At 64.0% G+C, this 16,760-nt stretch overlaps 1 protein-coding gene across 1 annotated transcript in view; it reads right to left on the bottom strand.

Annotated features, from left to right (window-relative positions):
* ZNF536 (zinc finger protein 536) overlaps positions 1-16,760 on the bottom strand; it is a 312,709-nt gene that overhangs the window by 261,584 nt on the left and 34,365 nt on the right. The window contains exon 2 of the mRNA XM_045818413.1: positions 5,135-5,204. The gene's annotated coding sequence lies outside the window, so the exon portion shown is untranslated. The remainder of the gene's footprint in view (positions 1-5,134; positions 5,205-16,760) is intronic.

Here is a 16,760-nt window from a genome sequence, read left to right as displayed (position 1 = left end):
GCCAGGGACCCCGCTCCGGGGCACGCGCCCGAAAGCACCAGAAGCGGGGCCTTGAGAAGAACTGTCTATGCGCCCATGGTCACAGCGGCACCACTCACAAAAGCCAAAAGGTGGGAGCAACCCGGGTGTCCACGGACGGGTGACGGGTACCCAAAAGGCGGCGTGTATAACACACACACACACACACACACAGGCATGTTCACACCACGTGGGGTGTCCGTCAGCCCCGAGAAGGAAGGACACCCTGTCGCCTGCTGCCACACGGAGGGGCCCTTAGGACGTCACGCTGAGCGAAGGAAGCCAGTCACAACAGGACACACCCCGGGTGAGGCCCCTCACCTGAGGCCCCTCCAGTCCTTCGGTGAATTAAGACAGGAAGTAGGTGGCGGTCACCGGGGGGTGGGCGTGGGGGGGCCGAGGTTCCGTCTGGGAAGAGGGGAGGGCTCCGGGGGGCAGACAGCGGGGACAGCGCACCTGAGCGGGGACGCACTTTAGTGCCCCCGAGCTGTGCACTTAGCCACGGCCAGGACAGTAAATTTTACGGTGCGTGCACTTCCGCACGGCTCGTGAGTGTTTTTAAATGCCAGCATAAGAAAGCAGCCGCTCGCGCGGGGGCGAGCCCCACAGGTCTCAGCCCACCCACCGCTGGGGGAGGGCGCAGAGCGGCCTAGGGCACTGGCCCCGCCCCCCGGCCCCAGGAAAAGGAGTCCTGTGTGCAAAGAGGGTCCGCAGCAAGTGAACAGAGTCTCAGGCTAGAGCATCCGGGTCCTCGCCGGGCACCCGCTCTGGGGCCACCCGGGCCCACACGCAGAGACCGAGAGACCCCCGGAGCCCCACCCCGAGGCCCCTCCGAGCTCGCGGCGCTGTGTGGAGGGAGTCTGCCCTCGCACGGGTGTGCGGGCGCCCGGGGCGCACAGGGCCGCCCCCGGGCCGGCGCGTTCAGGGGCCACCGCCTGCTCGGAGTGGCCAGCGATCATGTCAGGGACGGGCAAGTTCAGTGGCTTCAGGGGTGGGTTTAATTACATGTTGGCTCTGACTAGCAGTGGCTACGATGGTACAATTACACATGTAATTTATCAGCAAGACATTTGCATACATAATAAACCAAAAGCAAAACACGAAATCTCGCCGAACGCTAAAACTATAAAATCGGGCCACGATGTGGGGCGGCGTCACTCGCAAGGGGGCGGGAGGAACACCCGGAGGCCCGCCCCTCACGTGCGCGGGCGGGGTGTCCCCACCCACCGTGGCCACGTGGCACGCTCCCGGGGAATGCACTCCGCACGGCAAGTCGGCCCCAGGCCCCTGCGGAGTGTCAGCAGCGTGCCTCCACGGGGGTGGGGGCGGGGAAGCTGACTCGGGAAGCTCCCGCCCTCCTGTCACCGCCCTCCCGTCACCGCCCCGCTGACGCCTCGGAACTTGCCGACCACAGTCCCCGGGGTGCCGGGCAGGCCGCCCGCCTGGCCACGTCCTGGGGCTCCGAGCCCTGCTGAGCGTCTGAGGGGGGAAGGCTAACGACCTAACAACGGCTTGTACTTTCCGTGACCTTGAATGAAGAGGGAGAAAGGGACCGGGAAGGCCGAACAGAGAGCACGGGACTGCTGGCGAGCACAGCAGCAGCGCACAGGCGCCCGGTGCCTGCCGGGAGCCAGGTGTTACTTTACGGGTGCGATCACTCAGCAGTCCCGGCTGGGGTGACTTGGTGTCCTCAACGCTGGAAGTAAGTGTCCCAGGGGACGGGCACCCTCCGCGCCTGCACTCGGGGCCCCCCGGGGCTGAGCTCCGCCCACCCCAAAGACCTCACGCGTGGCCGGCCTGAAGAGCAGGCAGGAGGGCCTCTACAGGACCGACCCTGAAGGGCAGGGGACGTGCAGAGTCTCACGGGTCTCGCAGGGGACAGCCCACCCGGCCTGTGGCTCCCGAGCCTCCGGAGCCCCTGTCCACGTCCCCCCGAGAGTGGCCCCCTTCTCCCCCCGCCCCACGTCCTCGGCCATCTGTGCGCGCTGCGTGGACTCGGAGGGACACCTGCACCGCACGGCCCCCGCACGGTGTCAGCTGACGAGGTGGCCTGGCACAGTCCCAGATATGTTTTTTCTGTTGTAAAAGCTGGATTAAAATGGAGAGATTGCTGAGAATATATTTCTGTAACTGACCATCTTGATGGGGGAAAAATGATTGGGAGGGAAGGAGTGACGAAATGATAAAAAGAGATTTCATTTGGGCCACTGGGCCTGCTGTTCCAAGGTTCTGTTAGGGCTGAAGAGAGAGTCCCACCATCCAACCACCCACCCATCCATCCACCATCCATCCATCCACCATCCATCCATCCACCCATCCAATCACCTACTCATCCACCATCCATCTATCCACCCATCATCAACCATTCACCCACCCATTCATGCACCCACCTATCCACCCTTCTAGTCAAGAAAGCTTCCCTGAGAACCTCCTATGAATCAGGCCCCATCCTGGGAATTGGGGAAATGACACTGAACAGAGCAGAGAAGACCCCACCCCCTCCCGGTCTGCAGCACAGCAGGGGAGACAGACCGGACGCCAGCAACCGCGCAAGTCTCCACGGCGCACCCGACACGGCGGCACCTCCGAAACCCCCTCAGAGGGAGGCACGGCAGCGCCATCGACCTGCTGCCACCGTCGGGGATCAGCTGCAGCCACAACCGGGAGCCACTCAGACGGAGACGCCGAGGGCGCCGAGACGCATCCCGACAGGACGGCGTCACCGAGGGCGCCCACGACAGGCGACACCTTCGCCAACAAAGCTGTACTTCCCACCTACTCCCTCTTTGAACGTGCAGATGGAGGTGGGTGCACACGGACCCAGGTCCAAGCATCTCGATACGAATTTTGAGTTCAAAATACTTCTCCCGATTTCAGTTGGCGGCCTGTTTCAAGCCCGTGAGTAGAAATGATCTTTGTTCTGAACCACAAACAAGGATCCCTCTCCCCTTCTTTCCCTGCCCCCTCCTGTGCTCGCAGCCTCTCCCCCCTCCCCGCCCTCCGGCCTGGAGAAGCCGAAATGCTGCCCCTGCCCTCAGAGCCAAGCGGGGGGCCAGGGCGGAGCGAGCGGGTTCTCCGCGAGGGTCTTCCTGCGGGGCCGCCGGGGCTGAGGCGCGGCCACCTCGCAAAGGCACCGGGAGAAAAGGACAACCCCCCCCCCACTTCGACTTGAGTGTGTAATTGTTTGAATACATCTCGCCTGCACGACAATAATGTCATCCTTGGTTGACACAGATTTTAAAGCCCTTTGAAAAGGTGGAATGTTATCAATCACGAAGTGATTATAATGGGTTTTAAGTGGGAGAAGATAAGACTCGGGCCCTCGCTGGGGCCCGGCAGAGCGACCGTGCCGGGGGTGGGGGGGGCGGGGCGGGCAGAGGGAGGAGGAAGCTGCGTCTCACCGGGAACCGGACGCGGCGTGCTGCAGCCCTCCCCCCTGCGTCTGCCCCCCCTCCACAGACGTCCCCAGGGGCCCTCGGCGCGGGATTCCCCGCACCCCAAAACACCTGCTGCGCGCCCGTCACAGCACACGGGGGGTTCTCGGAGGGGGGACTGTGGCCCCCGGGTGACGGGCGGTCATTTCTGGGGACGCGTTTGGTTGTTACAACGGGGACAGGAGACACACCCAGCATCCTGTGGGCAGAGGCCAGAGAGGCTGCTACACATCTTCCCGCGGGGGCCAGGCCCCCACCGCCGGAACCGGCCTGCCCGACGCACCCACGGTGGGAGGCGGAGAAGCCTGAGACCCCGGGGCTGGTGGGCGGAGGCGCGAGTCACAGAGGCCCCTCCCCAGAGAGGGTTCTGGGCTGCTCCCTGCGGCTCTGTGGTCCCCCTCCCCCAGCCACCAGCTGCCTGGGGCAGGAGCCCAGGAGAAAGGACCCTTCCAGCCCAATGACTCACTCGTGTGCCTTGTGATCTGCGGCCCACCTTCCTCGCCACGTGTCAGGAGGGACCGCGAACCGGGCCCCACGGCGGCCAGGCCGGCACCAATCCGGCCGCGCGTGGGAGCGCCCAGCACCGCCCCGCCCTGCCTGGTCCCGTTTGCCCACCCAGCCCAGGCACACGCCTGGGTCGCCAAGGCCAAGACTGGTGAATTTCATTAAAAATGTTAAAGGGGGGGGGAATCGGCTTTGAAAAATAGTAATCCTGTCTTTCAACAAAAATATTATAGGAAGCTATGAATTTGGTAGATCCGAATAGGATGTTGGTGCGTGTTTTACTAAGGTAATATAACGGCACACTATTATTAGATCACATTAATCACGGCGGTGCCAACGGCACTGACAGCCCCGCTGAAAAGGATTGAAAGGCCTGGTAATGGATATAAATTACCCATTGTGTGATAAAAGGATTTTTACTAAGAAGGTAAGAATAAAACAGCAAATTTCTAATAGAACTGTTGTGTAAAAACCCAAATAAGAGTAATCCGTGGTCAGTAATACCCACCGAGTCGCGGACGAGCCCTTCTCCCACCAGACAGAGTCGCAGGCAAGGAAACGCACACTCAGCAGGCGCCGAGATTAGTCCCCGAGCGCGCCGTCCTGCCGTCCACGCCCCCCGCCCCGGTGCACGTTGGGACCCCCGAGGCCCAAGGCCGGGGGGAGGCAGGCTGGCTGGTCAGGCCCGAGGGGCGCTCACCGTGACAGGAGGGAGCCCAGGCAGCCGCTGGCCCCTCTGGGTGAGATTTAAGGTTTTATCGGCTCCGACGCCCGGAAAATCCTCCACGATGGAGGCTGACTCCCGGGTCTGATGGAGGTGTCCCCCAGGCCTGGGCCAGGCCACGGAGCCACGTGGCGAGCCGTGGCGACACTGACCCAGGCAGCAGCCCGCCCGCCCGCCCGTTCTCATCCAATGTCGGCTGCCGGGCCGCGACTCTTACAGACGTGGCCCAGGAGAGAAAGATGCCAGCCCGGCCCACACGTGGACGTGGCCCAGTCACCCCGCCTGGAGCCCCGGGCTGGACCCGAGACCTTGAACCCAGAAGCTCCTCCACAGCCCCTCTGTCCACGGAGGGATGCGGGCGGCAGGGAGAATACCACGCCCACCCAGACGGGGCAGCCTGGCCCCCCACCGACGGCCACCCAGACACCAGCCAGCGACGAAGCGCGTTCCTTACCGGGCAGGTCTCAGCGCAGCGAAGCTCCGCCCCGGCTGAAGGGTGCTCTCGGCGCCGCGCTGGGCAGGAGCTGCGAAAACAAGAGCCGTTAGAAACGTGTGGCGTGGACACGGCCGCTGCCACGGGGCGGGGAGGCAGCCCCGTCCCGTCCGAGCCAACAGCGGGCTGGGCTGGCTCGGGCCTGACGCTGCCTGGGAGCCCCCCGGCCCGGTCACTGGGCAGCGTGAACACGGGAATGTGCGGTGGTGGCCGCAAGGAAGCCGACCTGCCCGGGTTCTCTGGATGGAGGGCTGCCACCTGCAGGCGGGGGGAGGGGCGCCGCGCCTGCTCCTCGCTGGACGGACAGAAGGAAGAAGAACGGGCAGGCCAGCCCCTCCCTCCCCGGCCCGCCCGCTGGGGTGCTAAAAGGAAGGGCCTGAGGACGTCCTCCCGGGTTCTGTTCTCCCCGGTTCAAGGAGCCACCTGTTGTAAGCCAGCACCCCACCCAAAGCTCCACAGGCCGGCCGTGCCTACTCAGGGGACAGGCAGCCCCCCGAGGGTCCACACCAGGAATCTCCAAGTGGCCCGGCCCAGGGGTGTGGTGTGGCACTGAAGTCCCCTCTCCTCAACCAAGACCAGGAAGGCGGCAGTACGAGACAAGGGCCCGAGGGAGGCCAGCACGCCACTCGGGGTGGCCGCAGCGGCCGCGCCGTCGGCTGGGGTCCCGCGGGCCCAGGAGGCCCGGCCCGAGACCCCCAGCTCTCTCCCGGGCCAGCCGGGGCCAGCCCGCAGCAGCTCAGAGTCTGTGCTGTCGTCCCCGGTTACAGAAGGGCTTTCCTGGGACGTGCCGCAGTCCCTTCCTTGGAGGCAGCATCTTCCTGGCCCTGACGCTGTGCCTTGTGACACGACAGAGGCAGAATTCGGGGAGGGGTTCGAGGACACGTCTGCGGAGGAGAAACCCGAAGAAGCACCCGGCTCGCCCCCAGCGGCAGCTGCGCCCCAGGAAGTGGACAGCGAACGCCCGGGTGGCCACGCGCCGTCCCGCTGCCAGACTGGTCCCCGGCCAGCGGGGAGGAGCTGTGAGCGCGCCCCTCTGAGTGTGACAGTGACCTGCCTACGGGTCTGGAGACATGAAGCGAAACCTCACACCTCGACCTCCTGTGATGGGCAGAAGTCACAGCCCCCGCCACCCTCCCCTCCTCCCTCCCTCCCTCCGCAACCAGATTACCTTTCCCGTTTCGATTTCTCTGTTTCCTTTAACACGGAAACCTTTGCAAGTGTGCAGAGCTACGCACCCCCAGGTCTGTGCCAGCCCGGGGACTCCGCACAGACTCTTTAGGTTGGGGGGCAGAGGGCAGGAGGGGGGGTGGACGCGGGTTTTCCAGCCAGGGAACGTCCTCGGAGAAGCTCCGCCCAGTCCAGAGGGGGGCGGCCCGGGAGCCTCGTCTGGGGAAGCCCTGCGCCCCCTTGTCCTCGGGCTTCCTGCCGCGACGAGAACGCCACTGTCCCCGCCACCGGAGCGCAGGGCGGTGTGCGGGCTCTGCGGGCCTCCGTCCTCGGATGCCCCCACCGGTTCCGTGGCCACACTGGGGCCGCGCCTCTCAGGGGCCCCCCCTCTCAGGGGCCCCCCTGACCGCCTGGGTGTATCTGGAGGCGGCTGGCCCACCTGGGCAAGTGGAGCCCACATTCAGAGTCGGGGACCCCAGGAGAGCACATGCGGCCAGGGCCGAAGACCGGCTTTCTGGCCGGCTCAGACCAGAGGGGGCTGTTTGCTGCTGTCACAGCGCCCGCGTCCGCCCAGGGAGGCTCCTGGCCGGGACCGGGGGGCAGGGGGTGGCCAGGGCAGTGGCTCTGTCGTCCTCAGGGACAGAGCCAGCCCCTTCGGCACGAGTGACTTGCATTGAGAGGTGACGCAGTGGCACAGCCAGAAGCAGGTGCCTGACCGGTTCCTGCCTCCCCCAGACACCCCCGCTGAGGGGACAGGGAGGGGGCCGGCAGGTCCCACTGGTGAAGGGTCTGGTGGGACAGGGAGCCGGCCAGCGGCATGTGGCCAGCAGGCACCGGGCAGGGAGACCCAGGGGCAAGGCCAGGTGCCGAGACGGGGCCAGGGGAGGTCAAGGTTCGGAGACCTTGGCATGGGAGAGGTGGGGGCGCCTTGAAGGAAGTGCAGGGCGGCTGCGACGTGGAGAAAGAAGAAAGAGGGAGCTGGGGGAAGGGCGGCAGGGGCCCTCTGCCTGAGGCACCTCCCGGCCCCTCGGATTCAGGGGTGGGGGGGATGGAGGGCTGCAGAGCTGTGGCCGGGGCCTTGGGGGAGGGGGAGGGGGAGAGAAGGACAGGCAGGAAGCTGGGAAGATGAGGCAGAACGAAGGGGGGCCGGGGGCAGGGGGAGGGCAGAAGGAATGAGGGGCCGTGGGTTCCGTTCAGCCTCCCCGGCCTCTGGCCCGCCCCAGAGGCGTCCCCGAGGGAGGACGGACAGCGGGTGAGGACTGCTGTCCCCAGGGCCGCTCGGGACCCAGCAGCTGGAGCCGGACGGAGGCGACAAATGCATTCCTTCCGGAAACGGGAGGAAGGAAGGGTTCGGAGACGTAGCCAGCCGGACACCTCGGTCAGCCCCCTGCCCAGGGAAGGGTGTGCCCACAGGTGACACACCTGGGGACGAGACTTGGCCATGTGGCCAGCACCTCTGAACCCTGCTGTCTGGTGTCCAGAGGGGCGCGCAGGCGGGGGCCACAGCACCCCTTCCTGGGCTCTGGGCACCCCCAGCTCAGCCCGCCAGGGCCCTGCCACCACGCCGGGACTCCTCGCATGGGACCAGAGGTTCTGCTCGGAAGCACTGAGTGACCCTGCTGTCTCCGGGGGCTCGGAGGGGTGACCACGGCCCCAGACGGCACCGCCCATGTCCCCGCACATCCCAGCGGGAGAGGACTCCCGCAGAGGGAAGCCACCGGGAAGGTGTCGGGACCCGGCGGCACGCACCGCCTGCACCTGTGTGTGGTGGGGGGGGCCTGGTGCCAGCGAGCGGCTGCACGGGAAACACGGCAGAAAGGGAGATGTGCGCCAGCGAGCGGCAAGCCCTAAAACCAAAAAGCTGCCGGGGGAAGGTCGGGCTGTGAGCGACGGGGCTCCTCCGGGTGAGGGGTGGGGAGACACGGGACCTCGGACCAGAGGCCAGAACGAAGGGCGGGAAGCAGGGAAGGACTTCGAGGGTCGAGCGGGCAGCGGGGGCGAAGGCCCTGGGGCGGGGGGACGAGGGCGCGTCTGTCTGAGAAGCGGCACGGCGTTCTGTGGGGCCAGGCGGGGACGGGGCGCGGGAGCGGGCGACCTCGGCCCCCTTGGGACCCGCGGCCACGTCCGGCTGCACCTGGTACCTGGACGGTGCTCGGAGCCACGGGCCTGGAGATGGTGCCTGAGTGCCCGGGGGCCTGTCCTCTGCAGGCCCACCCACCCACGGCCCGCGCCCGCCACCCTCCCTGGGGCTCACACTCCAGGCCTCTGTCCCTGCCCTCGTCGCTCCAGGGCCAGACCCCTGACAGCCGGAGACAGCCCCTGAGCCCAGAGCTGGTCCAGACCGCCCAAACTGGCCGATCCCAATCCCGCTTGCCCACCTACTCTGCGCTTCCCTCCCAAACCGCAGTGAAGCTCCTGGCCAGTGCGCCTCCCCGACCCCTCTGCCCCTGCCGGCCCTGGGGCCTCCTCCCCTGGGGACTGCAACAGCCGTGCTCTCAATGGCCACTGTCCCCCCGTGGGCTGGCCTCCCCGCGTGCTTGCTCCCAGGGCCACCTCGGAGCCACTGCCTCCCTCCTGGGGCACGAGTCACACCCGCTGAGAAACGGTGGCCCAGCGGCTACCGTCCACGGCCACCGAGGGTCGGAGCAGAGGAGGAGCTCAAGCACAGCCCGTCCTTTCCTGAACCCCATCCGCCCACCCCACGGAGTCCCGCGAGCGCGGGGCGCGCGCCTGGGTGCGTGTGCGCGCGCGCACGCAGGTGTCCGGACGCCCGGAGACGGTACGACGCGACGGGCGCGGGGCTGCCCAGACGCGCTTCCCAGGGACGCCTCCCCTTTCATCTTGAAACAAAGGTAACTTTGATGGCGAGGCTGCCGGATACCTGCTGGTGGGAGCGCTTTCGGGGGACACGCAAACGGCAGAGGCTCGGGAGCCCGAGCCCCGCGCTCCCGGCCAGGTGCAGGGGCTCAGACGCGCGCGGGGCCTCCGCCCGCCCGGGCCGCCCCCCGCGCGTGTGTTTCCACATGCTTGAGCGTGACAAACAGCCAGGCTGCTCGGAGCCAATCACATTACGTCCCTGTCTCTTTAATAAACAAATCCATGTGCACATTAACAGTGTTGAAAATTCAATTTAAACTCTTTGTCTGTTGCTGCTTACTCTAAAGATGGTCTTTCTTAAACACCAGAACACCAAGGAGTCGTTAGTGTTCTCTCTTCATTACTTCAAAAAACCAATCATTAGACACCAGAGTATATACGTAATTAGAAAATCACTTCCTTTGCAATCCAAGCTAAGTAGTTTACATACTGTAATTACAGGGACAAAATCAATTTTTAATCATTTCCCTGATTGGGCTCATCAGCTCTGTGGGAACATTGTAACCTGCTTGTCGTGCAAAAGCAACATCTGGGCTAAACAATTACCCTTTGTTTGCTACAATATTCCTTAAATCTTTCTGCTCGCGTGGAAAAAAAACGCAAACACGGAGACGAGATATTTGGATGTCTTTTTGTCCTTGATCAACATATTTCCAAAAGTCCTCCTGACGGAGTGTGCGTCGTCCCCCGGAATGTGCGGTTTCACAGCACACTTCCAAGGAATGTATTTTTTCAGGCAGATAAAAGTATCTGATTGTTGCAAAGATCCATTCAGCTGCCTAATTGTTCCATAGCTAACACATGGTATTCAAACAACCCACACATTACAAAAGCTCATCTGGGCAATCACGGGCGACTATTATTGCGACGGTTTACACTTTTCTAATACAAATGAATGGATTTTATCAAATTTTTAAAAAAAAAATAAACGAAAAAGCTGAGTGTGTGTGAAAAATAGTTGGTATGAATTGGCAAGGCGAGGCTAAGCATTCTGTTCTCTTAATAGGAAATGACCTCATTTACACTGGAGTAATAATTAGTACTGCTTCACTGGCAGTTAAGAAAAAAACTTTCCCAGTATAATACGGCAGCATCTCCTTTGTTAGGAGATCCAGATTGATTATTAACCCTTCCCGAGGAAGTCCAAGTTCAGCCGCCGGCCTCGGGGCCCATGCCGCGGGAGAGAGGTTCAGTGTAATCGCTGTTTTGGAAACCGGCGTCTCTCCCCCTCGGTTGCCAAAGTTTCGCGTATGAGCTTTTAGGTGACAATCGGAAATCCTTGGTGTCCCCCTTTGAAGAAACACGGGAAGCCCCCCACCCCACCCACAGCACGCGGGAGCCAGTGCTCCTGTCCTTTTGAAGTTTCTTGGCTTTGATTCTCGCTTGCCGGTCCCCCAACCTGCAATTAATTCTCAGTCAAAACAGCCCTGAGAAGGAGGAGAAGGGGAGAGAGGGAAAGTGACGGGGGAGGGGGGCACGCCGGCTGGTGACTCCTGCAGGCTGCTGGCACCAGAGGGGGACAGGGGAGCGTGAGCCACCGGGGACTCGGTCCAGGAAGCAGCTGGGATGCAGGCACACAGGTGCACCGCAGACACGCGTGTCCGTGCACACACCTCACGCGCCTCGGGGCGGCCAGAGCGGAGATGGGCGTTCGCCGCAGCTGTGGCACCTGACCATGCCGCCCCGCCCCGCTCACGGGACCGCCTGCCCGAAGAGGCAGGCACGGTCGTCACGTTCATTTATGGACGGGACACTGAGGCTCGAGCCGTGAACTAACTTGCCTGAGACTAAGAGCTCATGGGTGTGGGAGGCAGGGTCCGACTCCGAGGTCCGTGCTCTGAGCCACGCCACCCGCACGGGCAACAGCTCTCCCCTGCGGCCTCGGAGAGCCGGGCCCCCCGCAGCCACGCCGGCTGGTGTGCACGTGGGGTCGGGCTCCCCGCCCCTGTGACTGTGTCCCCGGAGCACCCACAGCGCTGGCACCCGGCAGCCTGCGGATCCCGAGGCCTCACCCCACGGCGGCGGATTCCGACCCAGCCGCCCTGCAGGGCAGCGTCCTCGGGGTGAGCGGCGTCCTCGGGGTGAGCGGTGTCCTCGGGGTGAGCGGCGTCCTCGGGGTGAGCGGCGTCCTCGGGGTGAGCGGCTCAGAGCAGGCCGCAGCCCCACGCACAGCGAGCGGCTCCGCCCAGGACCCAAGGCCAGCGCCGAGCAGCCGGTGCCGAGCGGCCGAGAGCAGAGCGCCAGGGTGGGCACCCAGGCTCCGCCCAGAGGCTGCCTCCGCGGAGCCCAGAGCCTGGCGGGCAGCCTGGCCCCGGGTCTCCCCTTCCTGGGGAGGCAGACCCGCATCAGCTGAGACGCCCCGGGCCGGCAGGCCTGAGGCCGGGCTGGTCCAGAGACCGAGTGACGCACGAGGAGAAAAAACACAGCAAACCGCCAGGGCCCTCCCGTGGCTGGCGCCGCCCCGGACCCAAGCTGGACACAGCTCTCCTCACAGAGGATACTTCATATCTTCGTCGAGTCCCAGGGACTCCGTGCCGCTGCTTCCCTAGGAGAGGAAAGGAGAGGGCCCCGGGCGGCACCAGGCCTGGGGTTCGGTTTCGTCTGCGCCGACTGCACGCAGGAGGGGCTGCGTCCCACTGAGCGGCACCGGCCGGGCCGGAGACCGCCGACCGCGCATGGTGGTGAGCGCTGGGACGGTGCCCATCCCCGCGGGAGGTGCCCTGAGTCTCTGAAGGACTCGCACGCCACCCAGAAGGAGGTCAGCTGTCGCGCCAACGTTCTCTGGACTTCTCGAGCCTTGGAACCGAATTCTGGAGACACGGAACTCAACAAAACTTCATCCTAAAATCAGTGTCTCCTGTTTCTTTTTACCGTTTTACTGTGCCTTAAAAAATTTCAAGCGGTATCTGTGGCTGGCATTTACGGCCGGCGTTGAATTCACGCGGTGAAAGTACGGATCTGGGGCCCTTCTGGCAGCAGGAGTCGGCCGTCGTGAGACGTCTCTCGCGCTCCAGAGCAGGTCTTCGGAGAACCTGTGCCGCCGTCGTCGTCGGGGCTGCGGGAACCTCTGGTCCCGCGGACGTCCGCGGGAGCCAGGATGGGAAGCGGATAAGCTCTACCACACCGCCGCTGGGCTCCCCTTTGCTGTTTTGTTTTGTCTCATCTGGTTCCCGGTTTATAAAACTGGGTCGTCGAGGACCGTTCGCTCGTTTGTGGAAAATGGGGGACAGGTAAGACGTCACGGAGAAGACAGCAACGGCAGCCCACGATTCTCTCACTATCGCGACGGGTCTCTCGCTCTGCTTCTCTGTGTGTGCGCATGTGTAGTGCCTGTGTCTCGGTGTGTTGAGGCGTGTGTCTGTGTGTGTAAATAGAGGCGGCCTGGCCACAGGAGGCCCCCGGCCCCCGGCCGGCCGAGGTGGAGAGCCCCCACCGGGGTCGCAGAGGGGGAGCAGCGGAAGGAAGACAAGACAGGCCTCAGCCCGGGAGAAAATCTCGGCTGAAGACACACTCGATAGAGGACTGGCATGCAAAACGCATCCCCCAAAAAACTCTTAAACCCCAACAATGAGGAATGCACAGCCCAGCCCAGGTACAGACGGGCGCACCGAATCTGCACCCTTCCCCAGGCCAGACCTACAGATGGCAAATGCGTCCGTGAGAAGCCACTTGACCTCCCGCCGTCAGGAAACTGCAAATTAAAACCGCAGGGAGACACCGTGACACACGGACTGGGGGGACGGCACATCGGGGACCCCACGCCACGGAGCACCGGGGGCACAAGGAGCCGCAGGGACGCCCCCCGGGGCTGGGGGGCGGGGAGGGGCAGCCCCGGGGCGGCAAGCCGGGCGGGTCTTCACGAGACTGAACAGACGCCCGGCAATCACGCCCCTGGGATCCGCCCAGAGGAGCCAAAAACTGCCCACCGCACCGAGACTCGCACGGGAGGGGCGTGTGCGGCGCCCTGCCCGCGACGGCGCCCGGGGGGCTGCCAGGGTCCCCTGCAGCGAGGGAGGGGGTTTTACAGACGGAGGCCCGTCCAGACTAGGGAACGTTACTCAGCAGTAAAAATAACCCAGACCCCAGGGACGTGGCAGAACCACAAACGCCTGTCACTGGGTGACAGCCCGTCTCCGAGACTCGGGGACACTCTGCAAAAGGCAGAACTGGAGACGGGGGCGACTGGGGCGGCCGGGGCTTCCGGAGCAGCAGGGCGGGCTTTTGGAGCCGTGACTCTGTTCCCTGTGGAACGGGGGTGGTGGCACACGTCATCACATGTGTCCACAGCCCAGGGTGGACGCCACAAAGAGTGACCCCTGGGGCGGAAAGTGTGGACTTCAGCTCTCAGGAATGTGTCCAGGTCGGCTCGCCAGCTGTGACAGACACAGGACGCTGACACAGGTGGTAACGAGAGGGGTACACGGCAAGGAAGGAGGTACACAGCAATGATGGGGTACCGGGTAAGGAGTGGAGTGCATGGCAAGGAGAGGGGTACACGGCGAGGAGAGGGGTGCATGGCAAGGAGAGGGGTACACGGCGAGGAGAGGGGTGCACGGCCTGCTCAGCTTTCCCACACACCTCGAACTCATCTGGAGACCGAAGTCTGCCCATCTGAAGAGCGAAACGGGGCCCGGGGAGGCGTAGTGTGCGGGGGGCCTTGCGCCCGCGGTCCCGGCTGGAGCAGCCCCCTCCCCCCAGCAGGAAGCCACTCGGCTGCGTCGAGCCTGGGCCTGCAGAGTCCACGGCTGCTGCTCCCACACGGTGACGTCCCAGCGTCCCCCCGAGAGGTGCTCCGGGTCCACCCCAGTGGCTGGAGACCTCAGTCTACGCTTCCTTCCCGAGCGCACACACATGTGAATGTGTGCGTTTGTGCACATGGATGTGAGTGTGCGTGTGTGTGTGTGCGCGTGCTGCTGCCTGGCCTCACAAGGGAACCGGCTGCGGCGCTGCCCAGGGCCCAGGCCGGCCGGGCCCAGCCGCCTGCTCGCCTGTGCCCCTCACGGCGCAGGAGCGCGCTCCTCAGGCTGGCCCGTCCCCACAGCCCCACCCTTGCCGCACCGGTCCCCAAGACAGACACGGGACACCACGGGCGGGGGGGACCAGGCCGAGGTGCCCGGGAGACGGGAGCGGCCTCCAGAGGATCAACGTCGTCTTCCTGCCGCTGTCTGGGTGGAAGGTGCCACCCAGACGCTGCCGTCCTGGCGGCCACCCCCTCTCCATCCATGTCAAGTTGAGCTCCAGCTGCTGGCTGTTCTGGAGAAAGCCAGGAGAGGCCCAGGCGCCCGGGCGTGGGGCCGCGCAGGGTGGGTGGCTGTCTCCGGGTTCCCCTGTAACTGGACGGTAACAAGACATAGACACTGCCGTCCTGCCAGTCTCCCTCATCTGTACAGAAAAAAATTTTTTACAGAAAGACGACGGATTGAAAACAGCAGAGAAGCCCCCAGGGGTGGGCCCTCTGAGGACAGGGCCCAGGGCAGGCGGCGGAGGGGGGCAAGAGCCCGGCCCACGGCGGCCCCTCGCGTGTCTCGGGGTGAGGGCCCTGCGGCAGAACACTCGGCCCTGACGGTTCACAGGGAAGAAAAGAAAAGAAAAACGCCCTTTCCCTCCCACGCCCCAGCCCTTCCGTTCGGGTGAAGACTGTATAGACATCCTTAGAAAGGGGGTCCCCTCTCTGCTCTGCCCACAGGTACTGGGGACGGCAGGTGTTCCAGAATCAGCACATTATATAAAAAAAAAAAAAAAAAAACCCAGTGTCACTGAAACCAGAATGGAGAATGTTTTATACATTAACAAACATGGTAATGAATTTGCACAACCTTGACCGACTGTATACGCAGCATAATGAAATGGTCTCCGTCCTTTCAAAGAAAAAATTACGGATGCTGGTGCACAGCCTCGGAAAAGCATTGTTCTTTAAAAAAAAAAAAACCTGCGTTTTCCCAGCTACCATATAATTTGTGAGATGCATTTTTAAATGATCTGCGGCGGCGGCTCATCAGTCAGATGATCCCGATAGATAATTCACCGAACGGTCACGTGACCCCCCATCACTCTAAAAGACGCGAATATATTGCCACAAGCTTTGGGAATAATGGGTGCACCTGTTTACGGTGTCACCTCTGTTTGCTAATTGTCTCCTTGAGCTACATTTTACTTCTAACGCATTTATTTTTGACAGGCCGCGTCTATTTAGAAATCACATTACTTCAAGTACAATTGTTCTTTTGTCTATCAAGTAAATGAAGTGCCGTGATGCAGGTTTCAGGTTCCGATTAGGGGAGGATCCGAGCCCCGGGAAGGTCAATCAGTTATTTACCTGAGGTGATGCGGGGGGAGGGTGGCAGGCACCTGGGATGTTTTCCGGCTCCTGCCATTGGCCGTTCCGTGCCGATGATGCAACTCAGCCTGACTTCGGGGCACGTTCCCGGCCGGCAGGTGAGGCGGCGCGGGCGGGGCGTGGGCTGGAGAGGGGCGCCCGTGCGCGGGGCTGGCGGGGGTCTCGTGTTGCCGTGCTCGCATGGCCCCGAACCCGGAAAGGCAACCGCCAAATGAGCAAGCTGGTGGGGTGGGCGTTCCTACCTGCCGCTGATGCATTCTCCCACTGAAATGGATATTTAAAAATCATGTCCTAAGTTATCTTTCTCTTCAGGTCTGACTGGAGGCCGTTCAGATCGCTACACAGGTAATTATGAGTGAAGCCGGAGCTGATGGCAGCGCACGGCGGGCCCAGGGCGGCCGGGAGAGCCGGCGCCGCGTGGGAGCCCCCACCGGAGCCCCCACCGGAGCGGGAGCCGGGGGCCCGCCCCCCAGCAGCAGGTGCCAGACCCCAGATTCCCGGGATGTGAGCGTGCTCGGGTGAGACAAGCAGGTGTTCGTGGCAGAAGGGGGGAGGGAGTCTGGGCCCCACCTGGCTTCCGAGCCTCAGACACAGATGCCTGAATCTCCAGCACCCCCGGTCGTCCTGCAGGCCGGCGGCCCGCCTGCCTCCCCGCCTCCCCGCCTCCCCGACTCCCAGGACCTGCAGGATGCTCTCCCCTCACCCCACCCCCACCCTACCTCCCGCCTGAGCTCAGCCCCTGCAGGTCTCGCACCCTCCAGTCGGCCCGGCCGGAGACCGCTGTCCCCACCGCACAGGCGGAGCCCCTCCCAGCAGCCACCTGCTGCAGGCGCCAGGCGGGCACCCGGGCTGGTGGGGGGCTCCAGAAACACTCTTGCTGAGAGGGAGTCACGAGAAGCCACGCTCGCCCGAAGTCCCAGGGTAAACCGGCTCCCAGGAGCGGCCCCCGCCGCGTTCCCCGGAGACGCCGCGCGCTTCCCGAGGGCCGAGCACACGCCGCGCCGCCTGAGGGGGGCGCACTCGAGTCCCCTGCAGGACCGCGGTCTTACGCAGGCGGCCTGACGGCGACCCCTCCACGGGCACGCGCCAACGCCCACCGGGGTCACCCCGCCACCAAGAAGCCAGCAAAGGGGACCCTGAGTGACGGGGGGGGGAGGGGCGCCCAGACCCGGACCCGGAGAGCCGCGGGCGCACCCCCGGCAGCAC

This window comes from Phyllostomus hastatus, unplaced genomic scaffold (genome assembly GCF_019186645.2).
Source record: "Phyllostomus hastatus isolate PE091 unplaced genomic scaffold, TTU_PhHast_1.1 phas_scaffold_345, whole genome shotgun sequence".
NCBI lineage: Eukaryota > Metazoa > Chordata > Mammalia > Chiroptera > Phyllostomidae > Phyllostomus > Phyllostomus hastatus.
Note: the sequence above shows the minus strand (reverse complement) of the source record. Positions and strands in the feature narration are given on the sequence as shown.